General features: G+C 38.9%; 1 long non-coding RNA gene across 2 annotated transcripts in view; it reads left to right on the forward strand.

The window, feature by feature from the left end:
- The window catches only part of Gm34237, a 71,239-nt gene that overhangs the window by 22,395 nt on the left and 29,215 nt on the right, over positions 1-19,629 (forward strand). The window contains exon 2 of one of the 2 annotated variants that reach the window (XR_872477.2): positions 995-1,108. The exons of the other annotated variant lie outside the window; for it this stretch is intronic. This is a non-coding gene — a long non-coding RNA (predicted gene, 34237). The remainder of the gene's footprint in view (positions 1-994; positions 1,109-19,629) is intronic. 2 annotated transcript variants of the gene reach the window in all.

Consider the following 19,629-nt stretch of genomic DNA (forward strand, 5'->3'; position numbering starts at 1 on the left):
ATCCCCACACAGGGCTGTGGCTCCATGACACACTCTCCTCTCCATGATTTTGAAATGATGATTGGCCCAATATTGTACAGGGAACCCCAGCAGTTGGAAGTTCAAGAGTACAGAGGAGAATATGAGACCTCTACTAGCTTATAGTGGTTAAAAAGTAAAGAAATCAGACTGGGATGCTCTCAGGGGAGAGGCTAACTATCAGGAAATTGGATTCTCACAGCACAGTGGGATGGAGAATTAAATAAATAACAAAAGAAAGCCAACCATCTGTGAAACACCAGTACAATCAATATCACCGTCAGAAGGAGTATAAAATCTGATGGAAACCTTAAGGCCATAACACCAAATGGTGATTGCTTTTTTTTTTTTCTTGATTCAGATTCTTAAGAAATTTTACAGTAGTTTGTTTAAGGAGAGTTTTGTAATTTCTAAAGCGGGTCTATGAAAACGGCAAGTAAACAATGGAGAAGGATATTTGAGCTGAGTAACTGAGCTCCAGCTGAGTGCTTCATCACACTTCCCATTAAAAATCACAATTTGTAGTCAGCATAATACCACAGAAAAAAACACTGGAAATTCTTAATGTTTCAAGCTTCAGCAAAGCTGAAACTCAATGATTTTTCATTAATAATAATTTTATCTCTGCCATCAGCCTGCAGCAGTTTGTAGTCATTCTTTTTCAGTTTCGCTTTGCAGGTGCTCCTGATTCTGGAGTCTCCCGTTAGCACTGAAATTCCTAATTAAAATGCCAGGGCCCATTGATATCTTCAGGGCAGACTTTGTATCAAATAGAGGTGTGTGCACGCAGATGCTTGGAAATAGATGAGTGATCCAGTAAAGCAGGGAATTGGGTTTTTAATGCACGAAGACCAACAATCTCTGTGCTGTGCTGTGTAAATCCAGGTGTTCAGCAGTTTCAGGAATCCTTATCTGCTTACCTCAACTCTCTTCAGTTTGCACAAAACATTTCATCATTATTCAACAACTCCTCTAGGTGGTCCAGCTCCTCTGGAGCTTCTAACCAAATGTTGGTTAGAAGACTGAAAGCACAAAGGGAACAAGCAAGGGATTCTGGAGGAAGACTGTTCCTGATACCCAAATCAGGAGGGTAAGGAAACAAGAAATCATTAAAAGAGGTATGCCGCCAATGGCCTCAAGCTTAACCATGAAGCAAGCAGGTGCATGTGTTTGAGGTACTCCTGTTGGTCCACCTGTTAGGGCAACAAAGCATGGGGTTTGTTTAGAGCAGTTTGTTCATATGCACAATTATACACTTAGTACATTCACAGAGACACAGATGAATGCATGCAAAGATATGCACCTGGCATATAACTTGGAGTAAGGTGCTGTAGTTATAAACAACAGGCACCTAGCTTCTTTTCCATTTGTAATCAGGACTAAGGTTAAAACAACCAGTTAGAAGAACTGTAACTGGGTCAGGAGATGGCTTTGCAGATAAAAATACAAGCCTAGTTACCCGAGTTCCACCTGCAGAACTCACTGTGGAAGAACAGAACTGATTCCAAAATGGCTTCTGACAACCTTAGTTGGTTTGGCATGGCGTGGGTTATGCATGCCTACACATGTGTTCACATGTGCTTGTGTACATGTACATATATACACATGATGATTGTGATGAAAATGATGATGAGGATGACAGGAGAAAGAGAGGAGGAAGAAGAAGGAGAAGGACGGAGTAAGAGAAAGAGAAGAAGGAAGAAAGGAAGGAATGAAGGAGGGAGGGAGGGAGGAAGGGAGGGAGGGAGGGAGGGAGGGAAGAAGGAAGGAAGGAAGGAAGAAAGGAAGGAATGAAGGAGGGAGGGAGGGAGGAAGGGAGGAAGGAAGGAAGGAAGGAAGGAAGGAAGGAAGGAAGGAAGGAAGGAAGGAAGGAAGGAAGGAAGGAAGGAAGGAAGGAAGGAGGGAGGGAGGGAGGGAGGGAGGAAGGAAGGAAGGAAGGAAGGAAGGAAGGAAGGAAGGAGGGAGGGAGGGAGGGAGGGAGGAAGGAAGGAAGGAAGGAAGGAAGGAAGGAAGGAAGGAAGGATGAAGGAAGGAGGACCACGACGACGACGATGACTGGGATTCCACTACTCCCCTTCTCCTTTTACTGTTATTTGGTGACTCTGTGGAACTCTCTTTTAGCACCTCATGTCTGCTGTGATGCTTAACTCTGTTGTAATGTCACAGTCAATATTCACCTTTTCGAGTAGCTGAGTTTTCTATGTCTTTCTTGATCTCAGTGGCTGCAGTTAGCAGTTGCTCTCCATGTCTGGATTGATTGATGAGTAGAGCTGCCTTATATGTCTGTGGAAACTGTAAAAACAAAGCGACAAGGCCAAGAGTCATTGATTTATCCCTCTTCAAAGACCGCAGCTCCTGCTTCTGAGCTTTCTTTGTTGGCTGCTCTGTGCAGACAAGTCACAAGATCTTTGATGACTATCAAAGGAGAGGTTAAGACCTTGACTTTCTTCCAAGGTTATTTCAAGTTTTTATTCACCAGTGAGAACATAAATCCTTTTGCAAAGCATCCATTTGAGTGACTATTACATCTCTCTTCCCATTTAGAAGAAAGGAACTGGTATTTCATTTGTACTTCTAAAAAAAATTCCCAAATAAGAAAGATGGATTTACAAAGCAAGGAATCATTTTAATTAAATATGGAAACAAAGAGTTCCAAAAGAAAAGCCAAACCATGGAGAAACATCTAGGAGCTAAGAATTGTGTCTGCCATGGTTGTAATGATAGAGGTCTTAATCCCAGTATTTGGGAGGCTTAGGCAGAAAGATAGGGGGTTCTAGGCCATTATGAGGAACTCTGTCTAAAAAAAAAAAAAGTACTATGAGGACACCTCACTTAGGGTAAATTTGTCCAATTGTCAAGGGTAGGATAGGTGAGAAGTTGATCCTGACCTTGTGATGAAGAAGCGATAAGAGCAGTAATCATGGTGTCTGGGGTTTACTAAACTTTAAAACTACCAATAAATATTATTTGTAAACTAACACAATTGGAAAAACTCAAGCAATTCTTATACAGCACAACAGGATTTTTGCATGTTATTGTGTATAAGTCTTGGTTGGCCTCTGACTTCCAGGCTACTTTCTTTCTCTTCTCTCTGGCTTGTAAGCTTTTCTTCATTATACATGCCTGGTCTGTAAAGACTGGCCTAGTATAACATGGATTCTTAAAACTCCCTTCTGATCCTACAGTTTGAGAAAGCACAGAGTTCAGGGATGAAGAGATAGATCAATGGTTAAGAGCACTGGCTGCTCTTGTAGAGAACCTGGATTCAGTTTTCAGCACCTATATAGCTCACAGCAACCTTTAACTCTAACTTCAGGGGTCCAGCACCATCATTTGGCCTCCATAGCCACTTCATTCATGTGGTTTGCCTACATACATGCAAGTAAATCACTTAGACAGAAAAATAAAATAACATTCATTTTTAAAGAAAAAAGTTCCAAGAAGACAATATTGCTAGTCTGGAAATTTCCAGTACTCCTAGGACTCTTATTAATGAAATGACAACAGGAGATGGTATTCATGTTTCTTCTTTCCATCTACTATTTATGGTTTCCAGGAAAGGCTGCAGATCCTAGGGTCAACTGTTCTCACTGTGCAAAATAATTTCCCATTCAGTAGGAGATGTTAAGAAAATCATTTCCCCATTACTACCCTACAGTGATATACATCTTTTCATGTGTCAGATCCTGGAGCCCCAAGGAGATAACAGATATAAAACTCTCTGAAAAGGTTAGCTGTGTATATGTGTGTAGATAGATAAATAGAAAGATAGGTAGGTAGGTAGGTAGGTAGGTAGGTAGGTAGGTAGGTAGGCAGGTAGGCAGGTAGGCAGGTAGGTAGGCAGGCAGGCAGACAGGCAGACAGACAGAAGATAGACAGACAGACAGATAGATAGATTAAAACTGCTTTGTATTTGTAATTGATAAAGTGATTTTTTTTTCTGAGACAAGGTTTCTCTGTGTAGCCCTGGCTGTCCTGGAACTCACTTTGTAGACCACTCTGGCCTCGAACTTAGAAATCCACCTGCCTCTGCCTCCTGAGTGCTGGGATTAAAGGCATGCGCTACCACACCTAGTGAAATTTTTTAAGATAAAACTTGTGAAGTGTTCTTGGCCTATTTATGTAAACATGATTTCTTACAGATTTTTGCACAAACAACATCTCATTTTTTTAAGCTGGTTTTAGTTAACCAGAAGAGCTCAGATGAGTGGTCACCATCTTACCCTAATATGAATGACTCTTAAGAAGGTCAAAATTTCCCTTCAGTCCAATTCCCATATCATTACTACTTTTTATTCCCTAAATAGTAAGCTATATGAGGGGAGGGGTAACTTCTGACTTATTCATCTTGAACCTTATTTAAACCTTTACATAGGAGCTGATTAGTAAGTACAGTCCCAGCAGGATAAATGTTGGTTAAATTAATATTATGTTTCTTATGTTTTTCTTTTTCTTTTTAAAATTCAGTGCTCTTGCTGGGCGTGGTGTAGGAGCCTTTAATCCCAGCACTCGGGAGGCAGAGGCAGGTGGATTTCTGAAGTTCAAGGCCAGCCTGGTCTACAAAGTGAGCTCCAGGACACCCAGGACTATACAGGACTATACAGAGAAACCCTGTCTCGAAAAACCAAAAACAAACAAACAAACAAACAAACAAACAAAAAAAGCCATCAGTGCTCTTGTGTTCTGCTTTTTCTTCCATGTAAATAGGATATTCAGCCCATTTTAAGGGTATGAAAGAAAGAACATTAGATATGAACTCAGGAGAGATAAACCCCTGGTGGGAAAAATTTATATTCTAGTGTTCCACAAGCAACTGTTCGTGGAAATGTCCAAATTCTCTCTACAAACAGAATGCATTTTGCTTAGCTCTTCTCTTTCCTAGGTTTATAGAGTCCACATCATTTTTTAAAGTGAAGGCTTGTTTTTTTTTCCCCTTGAATGATCAGAACTGTAGCTACAAATCCCATTGCATTTAGAATTTAAGTAGATTTAGAAAAGAATGAAACAGAAGAATTATCTTTCACTTATTCAGTACCCACCATCTCCAAGTTCTATGGGCTCATGCTAGTCGGCTGATGATTCTGGTCTTCGTAAAGTGTGAAGTCTGGATAATAGCATCCTGTATGTTTTACATTTTTTTCCAGCTGTTCTTCCCTCAGATTATGACTCTTTCGAATCTCCAGCTCAGCTCTTGTTCTTATCTCATTATTCATGTGTCCCACTGAGTGCCTATCAACTACAAGCTCCTTACTCCATTCTAGGAAGTGATTATGAACAAAATAGCATATGTGCTGCAACATGGTTTTATGTCAACATGACACAAGCTGAAAGTAGGGAGCCTCTATTAAGAAAATGCCTCCATAAGATTTAGGTGTAAGGCATTAAGATTCTTAATCAGTGATTGATGGGGGAGTGATGTCATTACTGTGAGTGATGTCATTACTGTGTTAATGGTCCTGGGTTCTATAAGAAAACAGACTAAGCAAGCCATGTGGAGCAAGCCGGTAAGCAGCATCTCTCCATCGCCTCTGCATCAGCTCTTGCTTCCAGGGTACTTCCCAGTTGGAGTTTATGAACTGATTTCCTTTGATGCTGAACAGTAATATGGAAGTTTAAACCAAATAAACCCTTTCCTCTATAAGTTGCTTTGGTCATATTGTTTCATTACAGCAATAGTAACCCTCACTAAGACGGCAAACTCCCTGAAGTGAAAATTATCCCTCCTCTGGTTGTCCTCCTTCTGAATTTTTCTTAGAGAACATCTATGGACAATAGAGAATTTACAAGGAATAGAAACAAAAGGGAAATATCTATCATCTAAGTGATGCTGTGGGAATGTGGCCCAGCACAACTTTTCCACAATCTGGCTTTCGACTTCCTGCTCCACCATATTTATCTTGTACTTAGAAGTTCCTCCTGAAGATAATTGGCTAAAATCAGCAAGATCTAAGTAGCTATCTAAATGACCTCTAGAAGACCTCACACTCCATTATAATCCAATTTGAATATGAAATGAGATGCACATCAGCTGTCAGGACATGAAGCACTAGACTATAAAACCTGCAACCAAAAACAAGAACAGTAGGTGATAATTGAATTCTGAAAAATCTTCACCCAGTCTAGAAAGAAATAAACAAAATTCTTCCTTTGTCTCTGCCTAACTCTACCCTGTGGCCATTTACTTAATGCCTCAGGATTTCTTCACTTCTAATGAGTTGAAAAATTGGTTGGAAGACTAGGCCATCATTCTCCATTGTTAAGCCAGTGAGTAAACTGAATTTGTTGACTTTTAGCCTCAATTTTTTTCAGTTGGCTCAAGGACAGCTGAGATTTGAGGAATCTTTCTTAAGACCTCAGAAGGGGTTAAGAGGGGCCAACAGGGGCCAACAGAGGGTCAACAGGGACTAACAAACTGTTGGTAACAAGTGTGTACGTGAAATCCTGGAAAAGATTGAAGAACCTGAATTCAATGTCAGATTTTTAACCCATTTTCTCTTCCTTCTGATGTAATGTATACTATTTTCTTTTGTTGTTTTCTTCTGTGTCCACAAGATTTTATAAATTTTCACTCTTTAAGAATTTATACTAGTAAATTGCTTCTCAGATGTAGTAATTTGATAAATCTTTTGTACCTTGCAGATGTGTAGGGTATACTAAATTTATACAGTGTTTGGGTGGAGAAAGTCAGGTTCTACTAGAGGACTGTATCTGTTCTCTAAGAAAATCTGTGAGTTAGATGCAAGGGGTGTAGCTCATTAGGTAGAGTGCTTGACTAGCACACACAACAATTGTGTACAGTCTACAACTCAGGGCAGACCAGAAATGGTTTTGCACTTTTGGTCCTTGTAATATATTTAGTGTCCTTAGCATTAATCTTCTATCTCTTGAGTTAGCTCAATAACACCAGTTAACTTTCCAGGTAAAAAGTATACATGTAATATGAGCACAGGAGGTGACTCCTAAACTATCCTCAGTTACGAAGGAAGTTGGAGGCCAGCCTGGCTACATGAGACCCTCTCCCTAAGGGGTGGGTGTCTGGGGGAAATCTATGGATTTGTTCTCTAATGGTGCATTTCAACTTTCCCCAAATAAAGAATGGAAATCAGGAGATTTTTTTTCTTTCTTTTTTTAAAATTACTTATTTTAAATGAACTTATACAAGTTTTAGGTAATTAGTAAAAGTGGTAGAATTTTGATTGAACTTAAATATATTGACTATTCAGAATTAATTTTGTGGTATTAAACTTTGTTTTAGATGTTTGATATTTTTTTCATACACACACATGTACATTTATCTGATTTATTACTTCCAATTAGAATGTGCACTTTACTTGAGTCCTATTTGATTCTCATTAATTTTATTCATGAATATTCTATCTCTTTCTCTGGCTCTTTACTTCAAAGAGATAGCAGAAAGGAAAAATATGCTTTTTTAGACAGCTTGACAGAAAACATAATTTTCAGACATTTCAATTAGATAAACTCAAAATATTTCTTTTCTCAAGGAATTCTTGGAATAGTTTGAAAATATTTACCCAACTAATTTTGTCTTAAACCATTTGTTAATATTTTGGCAGTCCTTCTATTATGCACTTATTATTTGTTGAATAGAATTCTGTGAATGACATTTAAGATATATTGGTAACTAATAGTGTAAAAATGGACTAGGAGTCTTCGTTGCTACATGGCTGAATGACTGAATGGCTGAATGGTTATTTCTCCTTATGCCTCAGCTGGTTTTAAACAACCCCAGTTAATGGAAGGAGAGTAACTGATAAGGTGTTTTTAACTGGCTAGATACTAAATGATAGCAGCCAATCACTGACACTCTGCATAGAGGGATTAGCATGTCACAGAAAGTCTATCAATTCTTAGAGAACCTGAATTAAATGGCAAGGCCTCATTCATTTTTACATAAGAGCACAGGATTCACACAGCCTGTGCAGGTATCCCCCGAACACATTGCCTCCCTAAAATAGAGAGCCAGTGAAGGGTCAGGAGAGGCTGAAGCATGAGGTCATTAGCAGGTATTGCCAGGATCCAGTTCTTACATGCACGGGAAGAACCAATAGTTCTTTCTAGATAAGAAGGGCAAAGAGCATCGATAGCTTATGTACCTTACTTATACTGCATTTGAAAACTAATTTTAAAAAAAATGAGAAAATATAAATCTCTCCTATATCCCTTACCCTCTCACCAATAGAATCTCTAAGATACACACACACACACACACACACACACACCACAGACATGTGGAAATACACACAGTATATTACTATTATAAAGAATCTGATTGCTTTTTCAAAGTCAGAAGAATAAACTATGTTCACTTTATTTAAAATTAAGTGCACTTTAGCTCTCAGATTTTTTTGCATGTTAATTATTTTTAATTAGGTATTTTCTTCATTTACATTTCAAATGCTATCCCAAAAGTCCCCCATACCCTCCCCTACCCATCCACTCCCACTTCTTGGCCCTGGTGTTCCCCTGTACTGAGGCATATAAAGTTTACAAGACCAAGGGGCCTCTCTTCCCAATGATGGCCGACTAGGCCATCTTTTGATACATATGCAGCTAGAGTCAAGAGCTCCGGGGTACTGATTAGTTCATATTGTTGTTCCACCTATAGGGTTGCAGATCCCTTTAGCTCCTTCGGTGCTTTCTCTAGCTCCTCCATTGGGGGCTCTGTGATCCATCCAATAGCTGACTGTGAGCATCCACTTCTGTGTTTGCCAAGCCCCGGCATAGCCTCACAAGAGACAGCTACATCAGGGTCCTTTTAGCAAAATCTTGCTGATGTATGCAAACCATTGTCTGTGTTTGGAGGCTGATTATGGAATGGATCCCAGGGTGCGGCAGTCTCTAGATGGTCCATCCTTTCGTCTGAGCTCCAAACTTTGTCTCTGTAACTCCTTCCATGGGTTTTTTTGTTCCCAATTCTAAGAAGGGGCAAAGTGACCACACTTTGGTCTTCGTTCTTCTTGAGTTTCATGTGTTTTGCAACTTTCATCTTGGGTGTTCTAAGTTTCTGGACTAATATCCACTTGTGAGGTAACCCAATCACAAAAGAGCTCCCAGATTTCTAAAGCCAGCAAAACTGTTAAGTTATAAAAACCAATGCTCTTAGTTTCTCAAAATGCTTCTTCAAAACAATTGTTTAAAGAATTAAGAAAAGTGTGCTGCCCCACCCTCAAATAAGGGATATGAGTGTAATTTGTGTACGTTCCACTAAGACATACAGGAATGTCTGTTAGGACAAATACTAGTTCCTAGCCACAGGATACTGCACTATGATATAATCTTATGATATCATCTTATTTCTTACCACTATAAAACAACTGATTTGGGTTGTGGTTAAATTTTCTTCTCAGCCTTCCCTATTCATACTCAAAAAACCACTTTTGAGACTATATACTTGTTTCACAGAACTTAGTTTATGGTAATGTAATTGTCTACTACACAGAACTTAGTTTATGGGTTTATGGTAATGTAATTGTCTACTACAAAGTTCACATGTATGTGTTCCCAGCTAGAGCTTCAAGTTACAACAGAAGACCTGGTTGACAATACAGGCTAATGAATGTCCCACTGTTTATTTACAGTTTCATAAAATAGGTATCAGAGATAAAAGTTATCAACTGAAAATATTTAGTTAAAAACACATTTTCATAGTTGTGTAATATTCTCCCAATATAGTAACTATTAAGAGATTATTGAATTCAATTATTGAACTATTAAGATATGGAAAGCATTATATGGGACTACATGCATTCTCAGATTATTCTCAAACGGAGGAAAGCAATCCACTTATTTACCCATTGCAATGAGAAGCATTTTGAGATGTCCCCTAAATGAAACAGTGAGCATTCAAAGGAAGGATTTTTCTGAAGGAATGATTTTGTTCTTTTACAACAACAAACAGATAGAATCTATAGAAGTCCCTATTTTAGCAAAACCTGATGAACTGAAGGTGTAAAAACACAAGATGTAAATATACATACACACAACATATGTATATGTTATAAATATGTACACACAGAAATATAATGTTTAGATACCTAAACACACACACGGTCTCCTTTAGGAAAAGTGCAGGTTTGAGTCATTATTTTGCTTTGCCAGCTGAGATTGCTAGGCCAAAAATATGATCCTCAAAACGTGCATTTTGGCTTCTTGCTGTTGACATCTTTCTACTTAATAATCAATGTATCAAACCAGAAAAATTATAACAGCCTCTTTCCATTTTTACATTTCTTTAAACACACACATACACACATACACATAGAGTAAGAGAGGAGGAGACAGAGACAGAGATAGATAGATAGATAGATAGATAGATAGATAGATAGATAGATAGATAGATAGATAGATGATAGATAGAGAGAGAGAGAGAGAGAGAGAGACAGAGAGAGAGACAGAGAGACAGAGAGACAGAGAGACAGAGTGAGCCCTGTTTACAGCACCCATCAGGTATAGTATGAGTTATTTACTTTTCTTGGTACCTCTGTGTTGACCATTTCCTTAGAGTTTACATGATACTATCTTTGTTCTTTCTACCCTATCTTATAAAGGTTTATCCTCATAGGTTTGTCCTTGCAGATCTGTTAGCTCACTGAGGACAGAGGCACTGCTGAATGGGTTTGTATGTGGTGGATGCCACTGCTCATAAGTGATGTTCACTCAGTGTGGGAAGGCTAGGCTGACTCCATGACAGGTTTCAAGCGACAGTCTAGGAGACTAGTCCTATGAACTGGGCAAGTCCAGGCAAGTCAGTTTTAAAAGGCAGCTAGTCAGAAACTAGAAGGTGCCCAGCTGCCTAGCCTAAAGCAAGGACAATGGGTTAGCAAGTTTCTAGACCTTCCTCATAATAGGTTTCAGCTCCCAAGCCCAGTAAAGGAACGCCCCTAGAGATGGAATAAGATAAAGGCTACCTACCCTGGACTTTCTCAGTAACAATTTCTAGCCCCCATGCCCGAGTAATGGAATACCCTCAGAGGTAGAGTAAAATAGAGGTTATCTACCCTCGAATCCCCTAATGTGCTTTAAATCTAGCCTATAAGTTCATTTGGTTGCTTTTTCTATCTTTGTAATGGGAGACCCCAACATGCTAGACTTCTGCAGAATAAAACATTCTTTGCGTTTACATAGTATTTGACTCTGGCATGTCATTCTTTGGCTAATCATGGACCCTTACAAGTTCATGTGGGGTGAATGAATACATAGATTATGGCCATCGACAGGACACATTGTCCCTCTCTTGGGCCTTGAGGAAATAGTATTTTTCTTCTGGGGTTCATTCTGAGACATATTTAAGTCTGTATGTGGGAGTAAAAAACAGCACTAATCCATTGTTCCAGCCTGGGATCTCGTATCTAATCCCCGATCCCCAAACGGCTGAACTGAAAAGAGCATCATGTTGCTGTGAGCTACAACAAATTCTCACTCCTTTTTCTAGACTTTTTCCAAGGAAAGAGACAGCAATAAGTCTTTCCGTGTCTCCATTTTGCTCTCTCTAATCTGGGTATTGCCTCTGCCTTGTTGGGCCGATGTAAAGACTGATGGAAATAGTATATTGAAGATACATGTCTGCCTCATGGCACCCCTCATCCCCAGCAATGCATATTCTGAACATTATTTCATGCAGTGTCATATTGGTGTTATGGGCAACATTTTATGTCAGAGTGTTTCAGGGTTATATGATGAATGAAGGTGGTACTTTGTGTTAAAATGGCCCTGGAATAGGACTGAATCTGTCATATGTATTGATCAAGAAACTTTCTGATTTCCTGAAACATCTCTCCTACTACTACAGAATCAGTGGCTTCTTCTCCCAGTGGGTGGGTACCAGATATACATTAACCCAGTGTGTAACAAAAACATCCTCTCTCCCCTTCCCTTGTAGGACATTAGCACAGAGAGAAAATCGGGGAGAAGCCAGCCCCAGTGTTTTCACAATCCTCCTTCTTGTCAGTGCTCTCTCTGTTTTCCCTCCTGAGCTATTTTGAGATGCAGCGAATCACATTATTTCAGCAAGAACAAGCTTTCACCCTAACATTTCAAAAAGATTGATGTTCATATTAATTATGGGCCAACTCTGTCTCTCTTCTCCAGCAGCTCTTTTATTATTTCGTTTCCTGCTGCAAACGTCTTTATTCATTTTAAAGTCACCTCTTCATCAGTTTGCAGATTGTAGACAGGTTCTGGAGGTAGAGAACAAATTGTGGAAACTGTCACCACCACAATGTAAACTTTCAGTGACTTTTTTCCACATCAGATTTAATGACAGTACCATTTCATATGTATGTTGTCACAGAACCTGCTGGTTAAATCCAGACACATTTCATGAATATGTTTGTAAACATCTAGCTATTTGTGCATTCATCTGCTGAGAAATGGATACACCATTACAAGTTTAGGGCAATAAACGAGTCTAGGTTTGTGTCATTTGGTGTCCATCACTCCTCTCTCAGGCACTCTCTGGATTTGTACCTACTATTCTTCAACTTATAATGTTCTTTCCGATGCCCTAGAAGTGTCCTCCCCATAATCAAGTCAAAGTCTCACTCAAGACATTATTTGGAGTCATTTCCTTATCTTCTTTGGTGATCTTTGCAATAACCTTATTGGTTCCAGTTGCAGTTATATTTACAGAGGCTTGATTGTACCCTGAAGCCAATGGGAAGATAGGGACCTGTCTGGTTTGTTTATATTTGTGCAGAAGATGGTCAGTGATGTGTGAAAGGACATGGTGTGTTTGTAGCAGAGAAGAAAACTAACACTGAGTCAAATGAATTGATTTGTAGCTAGAAGGGGTCAGTGGCAGGATATTGGGAGGGAACCAATAAGTGGCTCTGGGAAATGTTGAAAAGAATGTGAATTCCAGACATAGGAGATAGGTGAAGACTCAAGCATATTTTCCAGCATATTTGTTGAGTGTCGCTATTTGAAGAACTACCGCACCCTTTCCTAGGTACAGTATTTATTGTGATAAAGACAGGAAGTGTGTTGAAGTCTGAGAGGAAGGAGTTCCTTGCTCCTGGGTATGGTAAAACATGTTTAGTTGTACACCATGACACATGTCTACAACTGTAGGTTTTCATGTATGTCTGTATCCATCATCATCATGACATCCTATTCATATCAGACTGATACTTTTATTTTTATTTAACTATGTTTGAATGGGAAATATTGCCAAATGACAGCTCTACAGCTATCAGAATATGATTTTTTTCTGAAAATAATATAATTTGCATTCACTGCCCTTTCTAAATGTTAACCAACCCTTTCTTGTTCCTGGGATAAATCCTGCTTGATCATGGGATATTATCTTACTTGGTTTTTAGTTTTATTATTTTCCTGTTTATAGTTCTGTGAATATCTTAAGCAGAATTCTGAATACAAATTTACATTGTACAACTTGAAGAATAAGAAAACAGGGCTAGTAGCGACAACAGTCTCTAAGGAAAATAAAGATCATGAGATTCCTACTTCTCATTTTCTTTTCTTTCTTTCTTTTTCTTTTTCTTTTTTTTCAAGGCAGGGCTTCAAGACAGGTTTATAGCCCTGGCTGTCCTGGAACTCCCTCAATAGACCAGGCTGGCCTCAAACTCAGAAATCCACCTGCCTCTGCCTCCCAAGTGCTGGGATTAAAGGCATCAACCACCACTGCCAGGCTACTTCTCATTCCCTACAGTAGTGAGATAAGTATAATAAATCATCAAATAGATGAATCATTGGATTAAGCATGTTATTTTAAACTATGAAGAAATAACAGAAAAATAAATTAGCATAAAGAGTAAATTGTATGAGAAAAATGATATTATATTAGCAAATATTTAAAATGAAAATAAACAGCTAATATTAAAAAAAAATTAGTTATAGCTTAAAAGTTGAGCCATAAGAAGCCAGGTGTGGTGGTGCACATCTTTAATCCCCAGCACTTGGGAGGCAGAGGCAGGCGGATCTCTGAGTTTGAGGCCAGCCTGGTCTACACAGTGAGTTCTAGGACAGCCAGGAATACACAGAGAATCTCTGTCTTGAAAAAAATAAAAATTAAAAAATCAAATAACAACCAAACAACAACTTGAACAATGAGTTTATACTTTGAAAATGTGGGGAACTATCAAGTTTTTAAAGCCAGTCCTCTGATGACAATCTTTGTGTCTCATGAATGAGGTCCTGGGTTGAACTCCCAGGACTGTTAGAAAATCGCAAACATGTTTAAAATAAATTAAATGACAAAGGAAATGAACATGTAATAAATTTGGGAGATATACTTTCAATTTTTATAATTCTATATGGATTAATTAATAACCATGAGAATATTGCTTTATTGCACTTACATATTTAAAAGTCTGTTTTTCATAGCACTTATCATTGCCCACTACATAGTTGTCATTTAATTCTTTTTGGTCATCACAACATTTTAAAGATAAGTTTTCTTAAAAATAATTTCGGGAACATCTGCATGTTTATCTCTTCAAAAACATAATCTGTCCCAGATGTTTCTGTCTGGCTCTGAGCCCAACGATATTAATGCAATTATAATGAAGGAGGTCTTGAACAAATGTATTTGTCAGTCTGGCTGTGCTTTCCATCTTGATTTTACTGAAAGCAATGAGAGAGTACCATTAAGCAAGACTGCCTAGGGGCCTCAACCACTTATCTGAACATCTGCTTGGTGCTATTCTCTTAGGTTCCTGCCTTAAGAGCCAAGTTTGAGCTTAGTTCTTATTATACTGGAACATTATATTAAGGTTAGGTTTGTAGAGAATACTAGAGCCCTGTATCTCCCTATGTATCATAATGATAAGTATCTCTTGGGCTATCATATTCCCAGGCTTTGCCCTCTCCCTTGATCATTTCTCCAACCTCAGTATGATCTGTGAAGAGCAGAATTTAACTGCTGAAAACATATTCCAATATTTATCAAAGAACAATGAGAATCATTTTATTATTCAAATTTGACATATATTACATATATTACATGTATACAATATTTATTTATACTTTCATCCCAAAATTTCTCATCTCCCTACCAGAACTATCTAATCTCACTCTTTTCTACAAGCCATTTTTTCCATATTAATGTTTATTTGTTTAACTTCATGAACCATTGAGTTTTACAGGGCTGTCTGTGAGACTCAAGTTTGGAGCTATTCTTCAGAGTTGAGTGGGTACATAACTAAAGACAATGATTCTCTCTCTCTCTCTCTCTCTCTCTCTCTCTCTCTCTCTCTCTCTCTCTCCCTCCCCTTCCGCTCTTCCTCTCCCTCTCTCTCCCCCTCCCCCTCTCCCTCCCTCTCTCCACTCCCTCTCCCTTCCCCTACTCTCTCTCTCTCTCCCTCTCCCTCTCTCTCTCTCTCTCTCTCTCTCTCTCACACACACACACACACACACACAGAATCTATAATAAATTGTTAGTTTGACAGGAAGAGGTAGGGTTTCCCTTCCATGAATTGTTATTTCCAGGGACATTCTTATACAAGTAACCATAAACACTGAAAGTTCATGATTGCAATGATTGTGTCATGACTTGAACATGGTATTTTGTAAGCTTTCTTCCTGTCTTCTGGGTCTTACCTACTTTTTGCCTCCATTTCTGAAATGTTTCCTGAGCCCTGGAGAGAGTAGTACAAATGTTCTCACAAAACTAGGTTGCTGATACCAAGCACTTGAGTGACTTCCTATGAAGCAGCCCACAAATTCAATCAGAGTGTAGGTGGTTACCTCAAAATAGTAGTGCCACTAATGGGCAGGTAGGCACATATTATCTCAAAGAAAGTTGGGTGTCTTAGTCAGGGTTTCTATTCCTGCACCAACACCATGACCAAGAAGCAAGTTGGGGAGGAAAGGGTTTATTCAGCTTACACTTCCATACTGCTGTTCATCACCAAGGAAATCAGGACTGGAACTCAAGCAGGTCAGGAAGCAGAAGCTGATGCAGAGGCCATGGATGGATGTTCTTTACCGGCTTGCCTCCCCTGGCTTGCTCAGCCTGCTCTCTTATAGAACCCAAGACCACCAGTCAGAGATGGTCTCACCCACAAGGGGCCTTTCCCCCTTGATCACTAATTGAGAAAATGACCCACAGCTGGATCTCATGGAGGCATTTCCCCAACTGAAGCTCCTTTCTCTGTGATAATCCCAGCCTGTGTCAAGTTGACAAATAAAACCAGCCAGTACATTGGGTTTATAGTTTGGAGGGTTTGCAATTGGTTTATACCATTGATGCCTTTGCTACCACAGCATTTTGCAAAATACCTTCCAGCAATTTGACAGTTAACCACAGTAGATGAATTAGCCAGCCCTCAGAACCATTTTAAACTGTATTTACTGATCTATTGTTTAAGTTATTTTATAGCAAGTTAACTATATAGGGTTTTGTTAAAATAAGATTCCTGCACATTGGCAGTGAAATTTTGGAAAGTGCCCCTGATAGCAGGTAGTAGCAAGGAGAATTGGGCAATGGCTCTGAGTGTTTTGCTTTTAGTTCTGTCCTTTCACAGAGGGCTAAGAATTCTTTAAGAACATAATTGGACTCTAACTCTTCCTTATAATCCTTTTAATTATTTTGTGCATAGTACAACTTTTGGAAGAATTAATATTGAGTTTACTTTATACACCTAAGGATCTAATTGATTTTGAGTTTGGCTTGATTAGTATATGTACAGAAAGAGATACTTCCATCATCTTTAAGAAGTTGTGGACTTCACGTTTTCATTGTATGGTTAAACGTTTGAAAAATTATAGAACCTTCATAACTAGAAGGAAAAGTTACTTTTTTAGCTTAAAATTTTATTAGATATTTTCTTTATTTACATTTCAAATGCTATTCCCCCTTCCTAGTTTCTTTTCGAAAATTTCCATCCCCTTCCCCCTCCCCCTGAAATTAATCTCTGTCCAGTTTAGAGAGATGAAGCTGCAAAACTAGCAAATGGCTTGAAATGCAGAGAAAGATATATGTATGTATATGTGTTTGTGTGTGTGGTGTGTGTGTGTGTGTGTGTGTGTGTGTGTGGTGTGTGTGTGTGTGTGTGTGTGTTTCACCAATAGCCGAGTAAAGGATGCTTATTCCTTTGTACATAAAGGCCCTTTCTCTCCATGTTCATTGTCATGTGGCTTATCTCTGGATCCCCAGTAGAAAAATAAATGCACCAATTTCCAAAAGGCAAAAGGGCCATTGATAAACAGACTCTGGGTAATTATGATAACTATAAGGCAGTGGAGCTAAGATTATTATAATTAGAACATTAAATGAACCTGTGGAAAAAAAATAGAACACATGCATAAATACCTGGGGAATCTAAGCAAGGAGATGGAAACTGTAAGAAAATGTCAAATGGAAGGGATGGATTAAAATACAGCAATGGGAATAAAAGCATGGCATTAAATAATTCATCAGTAGGCTCTCAACATAAGGCCTAGAACAATTTATAAATAGCCCAATTTTAATTACTTAAACTGAAATATAGTCCAGAAAGATATTGAAAATCAAAACAAATAAAGCATCACAACAGTGAATAATAATACCTAAAGGTCTATCCTTTCTGTGCTTTGTGTGATTGCTCTCAGAAAGAAAAAAAATAATAATGGATCCTTAGAGTATTCAGAGAGATAAGGACTGCTAATTTTCCAAAATGACAAGTGGTATAAACCCACACATAGAAACAAATCAGAGACTGCTAGAAGATAAAAATATTCAACACATGTACATATGCATAGACATGCATGTACACATATGCAGAGACCATGGTCAACCTGCTTCCTTTCTGACTTCCTGTGGTGATGCATGGTTTCAACACAGATTTCTCTGTCATGATGTGTCTCCATTTGTGGTTGTCACCAGAGGCCAAAGTCGAATGTCCCTCAACTCTTTCACTTCTTTACATCTTGAACTTTAAGTCTCAAATTGTGCACAGAACAAGGGTCTCCTCTAGGATGTTAGATGCTTTAACTGTCTTATTGCAGGAATGCAAAGATGAATAGCACAGATGAGATGTGAAGAGTAGTAGAGATTATACAGACTTATCAAAAATGGATGCCTAATCTGAGAGAAGTCAGGAAACTAATGGGAAAAAAGAGCAGATGCAAAGGCAAGTTGGCGATGTTTATTAAAATATGGCAGTTTCCCCTTTTTGTAGAAATGGCCAAAACTTACAACTAAAATACAGAAACTGGACGGTAGAATAACAAAAATAAGAACAACTTTTGATGTTTGTTTAAAAAAATCATTTTTTTTTATTTTTATTAGGTATTTTCTTCATTTACATTTCCAGCGCTATCCCAAAAGTCCCCCATCTCCCCCCCCCACTCCCCTATCCACCCACTCCCACTTCTTGCCCCTGGCGTTCCCCTGTACTGAGGCATATAAAGTTTGCACGACCAATGGGTCTCTCTTTCCACTGAAGGCCAACTAGGCCATCTTCTGATACATATGCAGCTAGAGACACAAGTTCTGGGGCTACTGGTTAGTTCATATTGTTGTTCCACCTATAGGGTTGCAGTTCCCTTTAGCTCCTTGGGTACTTTCTCTAGCTCCTCCATTGGGGGCCCTGTGATCCATCCAATAGCTGACTGTGAGCATCCACTTATGTGTTTGCTAGGCCCCAGCATAGTCTCACAAGAGACAGCTGTATCAGGGTCCTTTCAGCAAAATCTTGCTAGTGTATGCAATGGTGTCAGTATTTGGATGCAGATTATGGGATGGATCCCCGGGTATGGCAGTCTCTAGATGGTCCATCCTTTCATCTCAGCTCCAAACTTTGTCTCTGTAACTCCTTCCATAGGTGTTTTGTTCCCAATTCTAAGAAGAGGCAAAGTGTCCACACTTTGGTCTTTGTTCTTCTTGAGTTTCATGTGTGTATTTATATTTAAAATAAGATTTTTTTAAAAAAAATCTTATTTTAAATATAAATACAGAGGTAGGATAAAATTCAAAAATATAAAGAAGAAATAACTTAACTCATATCAAATAAAGAAGGAAGATAGTTTAGGTTAGAGATATCACTCAATGGTAGAGCACTTCTCTAGTGTGCTTAAAGGCCCTGGGTTCAGAGTGTTCTCCCTGCCCCCTCTTACACACACACACACGCACACACACACACGCACACACACACACACACACACACACACACTTATACACATAAACACACACGTGCATACTCACATCCTCCCATGCACACTCACACACACACACACACTCACACACACACACACACACACACACACACACTTATACACATAAACACACACGTGCATACTCACATCCTCCCATGCACACTCACACACACACACACACACACACACACTCATACACATAAACACACACGTGCATACTCACATCCTCCCATGCACACTCACACACACACACACACTCACACACACACACACACACACACACACACTTATACACATAAACACACACGACATGCATACTCACATCCTCCCATGCACACTCACACACACACACTCACATACATGCACACAAACATACACACATTTACACATATACACACACTTGCATGACACCTGGGCTAGAAAGTCACGTCATGATAAAGAAGTCAGTTGATCTGGAAGGCATACTCTGAGTGTAGACTTATCCAGACTTAG

Source organism: Mus musculus, chromosome 12 (genome assembly GCF_000001635.26).
Source record: "Mus musculus strain C57BL/6J chromosome 12, GRCm38.p6 C57BL/6J".
Taxonomy (NCBI): domain Eukaryota; kingdom Metazoa; phylum Chordata; class Mammalia; order Rodentia; family Muridae; genus Mus; species Mus musculus.